At 36.8% G+C, this 9,375-nt stretch overlaps 1 pseudogene; it reads left to right on the top strand.

Annotated features, from left to right (window-relative positions):
• The first annotated feature begins 6,549 nt into the window (after positions 1 to 6,549).
• On the top strand, positions 6,550 to 8,452 carry LOC137239367 (uncharacterized; annotated as a pseudogene).
• Positions 8,453 to 9,375: the final 923 nt, after the last annotated feature.

Raw genomic sequence — 9,375 nt, 5'->3', positions numbered from 1 at the left:
CCGTGCAATATTTACTGAAAGATATATATGAGTGTTCGTGTTGAAAATTACAAAATATCTATATTGGGTGGGCTCCAGACACGACGAGGCCGAAAATCGTGGCTTGAGTGAGCAGCCCACTGACAGTGGAGGAGGGTGAACCGCTGACCATTATATACGCGGTGTTGGTGCGTTCTAGGCGGAGATCCTTTGCCAAATTCGCATCGATAATGGTGGTGGGGTCGCACGCGTCTAAAAGGGCGCGGACCAAATGAAGACGGCCTCCGGCTTCAATAAGTACTATTGCCGTCGGCGCAAGGCGATAAGTGATCGCGTTATGGTTGGTGCCAATAGATTATCCCGGAGACGGCCGCTCCTGAAGCTCGTAGGTTCTTGACGTTTCCGAACGAGAGCTTTGTGGTTGTTGCGTACTTTAATCGGGGCCGCCCTTCCAGCAAATTGACGTGACGAGCGGTACGGACGCGGTTCCGCGTCGTCACGCTGTTTACCAGTAGGGCGGTGCGATGGGCGAAAAGGACGTGTCTCCGCTCCATCCCCGTTTTGTGGGCGCGCCAAGGTGCCGTGCATACTCGAGCGGAACTCAGGTCTCTCGTGGCGTAGCGGTGGTCGAAATCGCTGCGTAATTAGCATTTTTCTTTAAATTTTAGTAATAGTAGTTTTTTTTTTTCAATTTACAAGTTATTTTAAAATTAAATTTTTATATCATTTTGCTATTTTCCTTTATTTAATTAACATTATAGAAGCTATTGTATAAAATTTGTTTCTAAAATTTTAGATTTTCTTAAAAAAAGATTTTAAATTTAATATTTTTAAGATCGCGAGTTTGAATCGAGCTCAAGGCCTAACAATAATTATTTTATCATTATTATTGTTATAATATATTTTTTCTTAATTGAAAAAATTTTTAAATTAGAATAGAAGAAAGAAAAAATTTTTAGACAACTGCCAAAGCTCGTTGTATAGATCCATTTCGGGAACTGCTAAATTCCTTCATCGGCAACGTTTAGGCGCCGCTGCTATAACCATTCAGCCACCACAGCGGTTTTTTGTTTGTCTTCATTATTCCTACTTCAATTCTGGTTCTTGCCAATTGATATTCACAGCACTGCGACATCTGTTACAGAATAGTTGTGAAAATTGGACTTTGTTTATGGCGATGATGCCATAGTGTCATATTTTATTGACACTTTTTCCCCGTGCTCTGGGATGTATTAACAATTTTTGTTGTGATATCGGCCTACTGATTTGTAAAATCGCGAGTGTGAATCGAGATCAAGGCCTAACAATAATTATTTTATCATTATTATTTTTATAATATATTTTTTCTTAATTGAACAAATTTTTAAATTAGAATAGAAGAAAGAAAAAATTTTTAGACAACTGCCAAAGCTCGTTGTATAGATCCATTTCGGGAAGTGCTAAATTCCTTCATCGGCAACGTTTAGGCGCCGCTGCTATAACCATTCAGCCACCACAGCGGTTTTTTGTTTGTCTTCATTATTCCTACTTCAATTCTGGTTCTTGCCAATTGATACTCACAGCACTGCGACATATGTTACAGAATAGTTGTGAAAATTGGACTTTGTTTATGGCGATGATGCCATAGTGTCATATTTTATTGACACTTTTTCCCCGTGCTCTGGGATGTATTAACAATTTTTGTTGTTATATCGGCCTACTAATTTGTAAGATCGCGAGTTTGAATCGAGCTCAAGGCCTAACAATAATTATTTTATCATTATTATTGTTATAATATATTTTTTCTTAATTGAAAACATTTTTAAATTAGAATAGAAGAAAGAAAAAATTTTTAGACAACTGCCAAAGCTCGTTGTATAGATCCATTTCGGGAACTGCTAAATTCCTTCATCGGCAACGTTTAGGCGCCGCTGCTATAACCATTCAGCCACCACAGCGGTTTTTTGTTTGTCTTCATTATTCCTACTTCAATTCTGGTTCTTGCCAATTGATATTCACAGCACTGCGACATCTGTTACAGAATAGTTGTGAAAATTGGACTTTGTTTATGGCGATGATGCCATAGTGTCATATTTTATTGACACTTTTTCCCCGTGCTCTGGGATGTATTAACAATTTTTGTTGTTATATCGGCCTACTGATTTATAAGATCGCGAGTTTGAATCGAGCTCAAGGCCTAACAATAATTATTTTATCATTATTATTGTTATAATATATTTTTTCTTAATTGAAAAAATTTTTTTATTAGAATAGAAGAAAGAAAAAATTTTTAGACAACTGCCAAAGCTCGTTGTATAGATCCATTTCGGGAACTGCTAAATTCCTTCATCGGCAACGTTTAGGCGCCGCTGCTATAACCATTCAGCCACCACAGCGGTTTTTTGTTATATTATATTATAACAATAATAATGATAAAATAATTATTGTTAGGCCTTGAGCTCGATTCAAACTCGCGATCTTACAAATCAGTAGGCCGATATAACAACAATAATTTGGTATTTTTGATATTTCTATTTTTCTTAAAATTCAAATTTATTTTATTTTTTTTGTTGAATTTACTTTACAAAGTATTGCTTAAAATTGAATTTTATGCTATTGTTATTTTTCTATGCCTCTTTGGGCTTCAATTTTTTCTCTATTTTTGGATTTAGTTTGTGCCAAAAAATTTTTTTTTTTTCATCCTACCATATTAAAAAAAATTCCTAAGCAAAAATTTTCGTTTTTGCTAATGGTTTAGCGTCCATAAGGCCGCTCAATTGATTCTAATCTTAAATTAATTATGATACTTAAAAATCTACGCCGTCTTACTGCCCGTCAGAATGTTGCCAATTAACATCTTCTTTTCATGTAATATTCCACCCTGTTATGCGGTCCTGTCGTCAATGGAAATCTTCTTTTCAGGTAATATTCTGCTTCCTTTGGTTCTAGTTACCGTGTCAATATTTTGCTTCTTTTTGTGCCAGTCATTTGATGGTTTTTATTGTTCCTTGAGACCAATGGCCAATTCTCCAAGTATTACTGAATGTAAGTTGTTCATATCGCTATGTTTAATCATCTTCGATGGATTCAAAATAGTTTAACCCGTTGTTACAAGGAAATATTTGATCCTCTTTTTGTCAGGATTTAAATTTTAACCGAGTCTTCCTTGAGCGAAGTTAATGGTTTATTATACAACGCGAACTGGCAGGATCTTTAACCATCTAGACCTTTAGCAGTTTTGCCAATTCTTGATCTAAGCTGGCAGGATCGCCATGAAATGTTCGAGGGCGAATCCTGCTTAGTTTATATCCAGGATTTTCCTCCAGCAAGGTCTTCAGCAGTTTTGCAAATTCTTGACCTCCTGGCAGGATCGCCATGAAAAGTTAAAATTGATAAGACGAAAGGTTTCAGCTTGAAATTCTGACAATAATTCTCTTTATTAAAGAAATTCTTTCCTATTTATACAAAAGTTCTTAACCTACACATACGTACTGTACAAAAGCGTGGTGGCAGCGGCGCGCACCCATGTAATTGTAAAAAATATAGATGTAGGCAAAAAGGAAGAAAACAAGAACACAAGAAAAGTTTCGTGAATAAATGTAATTACAAAGGGCTTTTTTATTAATTGTATGGAAATACAACAAGTGTTAAGAAATGATTTTAACAAGTGTTGTGAAAAATTTAGATATTAAATATATTTTGAAAATTCGCACTTACGTGAACGTGAGAACCGTGTAGCTTCGCTGACTGCTGGATTGAAAGAGGACGAACCTCTTTGCAATAAAGCCTGTGAACCCGCGATCACCTTCGTTGGGTTTCCCGGCAACAAAATTGCTATACCGCGGGCGCACAGCGGTAAATGTAAAATACACATACGTAATACCACTCACACATGCCCGTGTGTTAGTGACAGCAAACATGTATGGGTGCCAGCGAATTATGTTACGAGGGGGGGGGGGGGAGCAGATATATTTAGGTCTGTGACCTAAACATACCGGCCCCCTTGCCGTAAGCAACAAAAAAAGGAGAAATGAAGGAACGCCATGCCATCACACGTTCCGCAAGGTGATGGGTCGATGTACCGATGCAGACGCCGTGTTCTTGATCTCACGTCTCGGTCTCCTGTGGAAAAAAGAAGAAAAGTATTAAGTACAGTACGTGGTTTTTTAATTCCGTGCAATATTTACTGAAAGATATGTATGAGTGTTCGTGTTTAAAATTACAAAATATCTATATTGGGTGGGCTCCAGACACGACGAGGCCGAAAATCGTGGCTTGAGTGAGCAGCCCGCCTAAGCCGCCTTGTTGTATCGTTTGATTTATCTCTGCCGTATTGGCAAGCCTCTCTTCTTCCTCTTCTTCTTCGACCTGCTGTGGCCATGACTTGTATTGCTCAGTAACATGGATGGAGAGCACTCCATCTGAGCTCGCATCATCGTCATCGTTATGACCTTGCGTTGGCAGCGGCTGGTCGTCGTCGATATGGAGTGTCGTATGGTGCTGCTCATTACATCGTCGTCATCGATCCAGGCTGGGGCATATTTCAAGGCGGTGAAATGGCGACAGGCAATTTGGGCAATATTTATGAATTAATACTTCGCGTAGACGCGCCTCGTCCGACATACCCCGGTATATCGGGCACAATCTCACTCCGTGAGACTTGTTGCATAAACGGCACGCGATGGTGAACGAATTGGTGCGTGCCTCTGTTTTGGAGCGCTTCAAATTGAATCCAGTCATTTCTGGAAATGGAAGCGTTTAATTTTATGGTCTTATTGTGGTTGTTGGGTGGCCAATGGTGTTTGGGTGGGGTAAAACATATATATCCCATATATTATCGCGAAAGAAACGGAAAGTTTAATTTAAATAAAGGATTAAAGGCCATGAGTAAACTTATGTGCGCAAAGAACCGAAGAAAACAACGGATTTAGTAGTCATCCATGCGATGTGGCTGGTGCTTTAGCACATTTAATACATTTTCTGATTCGGTTTATGTCGGTAGATGTCGCCGACATATATCTAAAATTTGTTTTAGATTTGTGGTGAACTTTGTTTTCACAATAACAAGTGGCACAAGTGGCCTGCCACCACACGAACGGTCTAAAATCTGGCTGAAAAGGTACAACAAAGTTGCATCTATATCATTCAACATTATTTTCGACGTGTATTGTCGATAATGTTGAGATTCGTGGAATTAAGTATTTTAAATCTCGAACAAATGAATGATTGATCGAGATAGGTAATATGAGACATGTGTGGCGTGTTGTACTCGATATGTCGTGCGGCATATAGTGCGTGACGTGTAGTGCGCGAGCTGCTTGCGCATGAGGCCTAACGTTTGTACTGCAATAATCATTGACAGTCAGACATTAAATGTAGAGATTTTGACATCTGCTACGCTTTTCCATTTCCTGAATGGAAAAAAAATGTCATTGATATAAAACACGCGGTGAGTATGTAGGCTAGAAATTGTAAACTCTTTTTCATTAATTAATTTTTGCTCTTTTATTTGCAGGTATACGCTCCCTACAAGAAACGCTGATAATTTTACTAATACACTCACACTTGTAATTGACAATGCTGATCCTGCGATGACGTAAACATTGATACTCAAATTTATGTATGTTCCTTTGTTCGCTCACGCATGTCCGCATGTACCCAACGACAGCCTATAATCATGAAAAAGGACTCAATCTGGGAAAGCTTCGGACACCTGGTACAGAACAAAAGAACACACTGCAGATACCATTATACATGTGAGACAGATACATAATTCTCAACGGAATTTTATGTATGCGAGAACAGTTTATCCGATTTAATCATGTTGTCACTACTGACTGTCATATGACAATCAAATGATTATCACTGTTGTTTTGTTATTTTTTAAATTCCGCCATTTTCAACCGACGAAAACCATATAAAAAATAAGTTTAAAAAATGAAAAAGAGAGCATTTCAAAGCTCCATGCTAAAAGAAAAAAAAAATCGAAAATAATATTAAAAAATACCAAAAGCTGTCGGAATGTGTGGGGCGCACTCAAAAAATTGATACGCGAAAAATAATAGTGGTTAGTGGTGATTCATTTTTAAATGTGTTTCCGCATGAGGAAAGCGCTCTTCTGTTTTTTTGTTATTTTCTGAATTTAAATTGAACATTCTGAACTCGAATTCTTATAAAACTATTTATTTTAAACAAATAAGAAACACGTATGCTTTTATCACGTACAAAATTAAAAACGTAATGAATTAAAGTAAATAAAAAGCAAAAAGCATTGTTTCATTTTTGGCGGAATATAATAATGGTCATTTATGATAGTATAACAGTCAAACCTGATATATACAGTAAACTATCATTTATGACACTTTTTGATAGTTAGAGTGTCAGCACTGATCCAGGAAAATGTTTGAGAGTGAGCAGTACGGCTATATACTTAATCAGTAGGCCATGTTGGTGTGGAAGAAAGAGACAAAAAGTCAAACGTACATAGTTGTTTACATCACATTTGCGCAAGTCCCCTTAAGTTTGTGATAGAAAGTTTGTATGAGGCGCTGATTGTTAGGTTGACATTGCTGACAATCAGATGATAGTCATATGATAGTCAATATTCTTGTAGGGGTTATAACATGTCCCTTTATGAAAAATAAAATAAAGAACTTGGTATTCGTGTGGTGCCAATGGATTACATGGAATTTGTTAACAAAGTATGCCAACGATCCATTTCGGGTACGTTTACGTTGGATGTTCTTTATTGGTTTTGGGCTAACTGGGTAGCCATGCTTGTATATGCCATACTAATTATCATTGATGCTCGAAATGTGCAGCACCTGAACCATTACCATGGTATAAGTGGCCTTTTTGCCAAATTTAATGACCTACAAGCAAGCGCCAGTGATATTGATATAGCCAAACGTATTAAAGCATCCGGTGTCATATGAATTGCCACCTGCACATACATATTTAGTCCAAGAACCAGATATAGAACAAAAGATCAAAGATGTTGTTGATAGCTACGATACGAGGGGAGTTAATGTTATATTAGATATAACACCAAACTATGTACCACGCAATTCAACACTCTTAAATGAAGCCTTGGCAGATAAATTAAAACATTCTGCTTGGATTTGGAAAGGAGATTCAAAAACACCAAACAATTGGCATTCATGATGTATATTGGAACGATTTTCCGTCATCCCTTGTCAAATTTGGTTTTGAGACAAACCGGTTTCGGCGTTGTGCCATCATCAGTGTCGATTTTCTCTCTCACTTGAGAATGGTTCAGCTTGGGATGAAATACATTCAGGCAATTATTTACTCTCACAATTTGGTGCTGGCTTATATGATTTACATATGAATGATAGCAGAGTTAGGCTTGCATTTGAAAATTTTCTTAAACATTTACTCTCATTGGGCGTTGGCGGATTCCGTTTGAAGAATACAAAATTCCTTTTACTTACTGACAATACGCCAGATAAGGTACCCGCTTCCGAGGGTAATTTCGTACACAATGCATATGGATTTTGATATTTCAGCAATGAGCGCATTTGGTAAGAGTTTCAATAATGCTTCAGCTGCGGCAGCTGGTAGTGGGACGGGTGAATAAGCGGCAAATGATCTTATCGTGAGATTTTTTTTTACAAAATCATAAAAATAAAAATAGGTTAATTTTTTTAAATAGTTTTGCACTAGTAATTTTTGAAAAAAAATTTATAATTCATCAAATTTGTTACGCACAAAATTTTTACAAAATGTTTTGAAATCATATTCGTGCATATGAAATTGAATATAAAATGGAATTATGAAAAACATACATAGCGCGTTCCAAGAGGGAGTGAATTTAAAATGTTTGTAAAGAATATCACAGCTGATGCATTCCTATCGGTGGCTGATGATATTCTACGTCCAGATGTTTATCGCACCAAAAATGGTGAATGGAGCATCGATATGCTAACTTGTGGGCAATTTGTACACGCTTTGCATACAAATTTAAGCGGGCAAAAATTACGAAAGTAATTTACAAATACAATGAATGCTGTTGGCAATGAAACATGGCTACATTGGAACTTTGGTGCTGCGACCCAACAGCTGTTGCGTTATTTGAACCATTATTGCCTGGTGTTCCGATAGTTTCTGATGGAAATTCTTCACTCTTCAAGAATATGCGTGTGGATGTGTTTGATGGAATAAAGCAGCTGCGTTTGTCACCTTATATGCATGGAGAATATCATTTATATGATTCGGGCCAATTATTTCCAGAATTAAGTCTGGAAATCCCGGTTACTTTGTTGCTTACAATCCATTCAGCGCGATTGTGAAAGTTAATTTCACTCATCCATCTTTACCCGATAAAATGTCGGTGTAGGCTTTAAGTGACAACTACAACAACTCAGATATTGTAGTGAAATCAAAGGTGGATACCAAATCGTTGGAAGTTTCGCCTGGCATAAATTGTAGATCGCAAAATTATCAAATGGGATACGAACGGCAATATATATGACAGCAAGTCCAAGTGCGTAGTCCACGTAGCTAGTAGGTAAGATTTCTTCACAACTCTACATATTGCGGATACGTATACATTTATTTACTTTTTGTGGAGAAATGCGAATAATACATTGCTGTTCTTATTTCAGGTGATCACAGTTGAGAGGGGAAAAAAAATAAAAAAGTGGGACATAACAACACCGGCATACTCATTACAATTATTTTCCTAGGAGAAAATGAAGACTTTAATCGATACAAAAAGAAACAAAATCATTTACGCCCGATCCTTCTAACGTAGTCCAAAGGTAATTTTCTAACCTGATTTATGTTAATTGAACAACATTCAAAAGTTTCCTTTCGGACATCCGATTATGTTTGTTGACTAGGTCAAGTTTTTACATTTCATTGAAAATCTTATAGGAATTATAAAAAAAAAGAAACGTTTCAACTACGCTGCAAGAAAAACTAAGTATTTAGTATATACGATACATTAGGGTAATCACATTTCTCGTTTGTTTGAAGCAGATTTTCACTAAAGTACGCTCGTACTCACATAGGATATACGCCAAAATAAATTTGTGCAATAAGTCACTAAATTTACATAAAAGAACATTATTACATAAAGGTGTGTATGCATAGGTAACAGAAAATTGAAAACCCTCAAACCAGAAAAAAAGGATGTTGACTTTGGATATTAGTTTCTCCTGTAAATACAGGAAACCGCTTACGATTTATGCACCATTAATTGGATATTTTTGAAACTGAAGATACAAAGCCACTCGCTTCATTAAGCGAACCTCTTCAGCAACCCCAAAAAATTATTACGCTTTTACAAAAATAGTTAAAATGGATAGCAGCCGTTTCCACCTTAACAATGGGGGCAATCAAAATAAAATGCATGTACAACTACTCATAGATGTTGTACCTAATCAAATAAAG

This window comes from Eurosta solidaginis, chromosome 1 (assembly GCF_040869045.1).
Source record: "Eurosta solidaginis isolate ZX-2024a chromosome 1, ASM4086904v1, whole genome shotgun sequence".
In the NCBI taxonomy this organism is placed as follows: domain Eukaryota; kingdom Metazoa; phylum Arthropoda; class Insecta; order Diptera; family Tephritidae; genus Eurosta; species Eurosta solidaginis.
The sequence above is the reverse complement of the archived record's forward strand: the minus strand, read 5'-3'. Positions and strand labels throughout refer to the sequence as shown.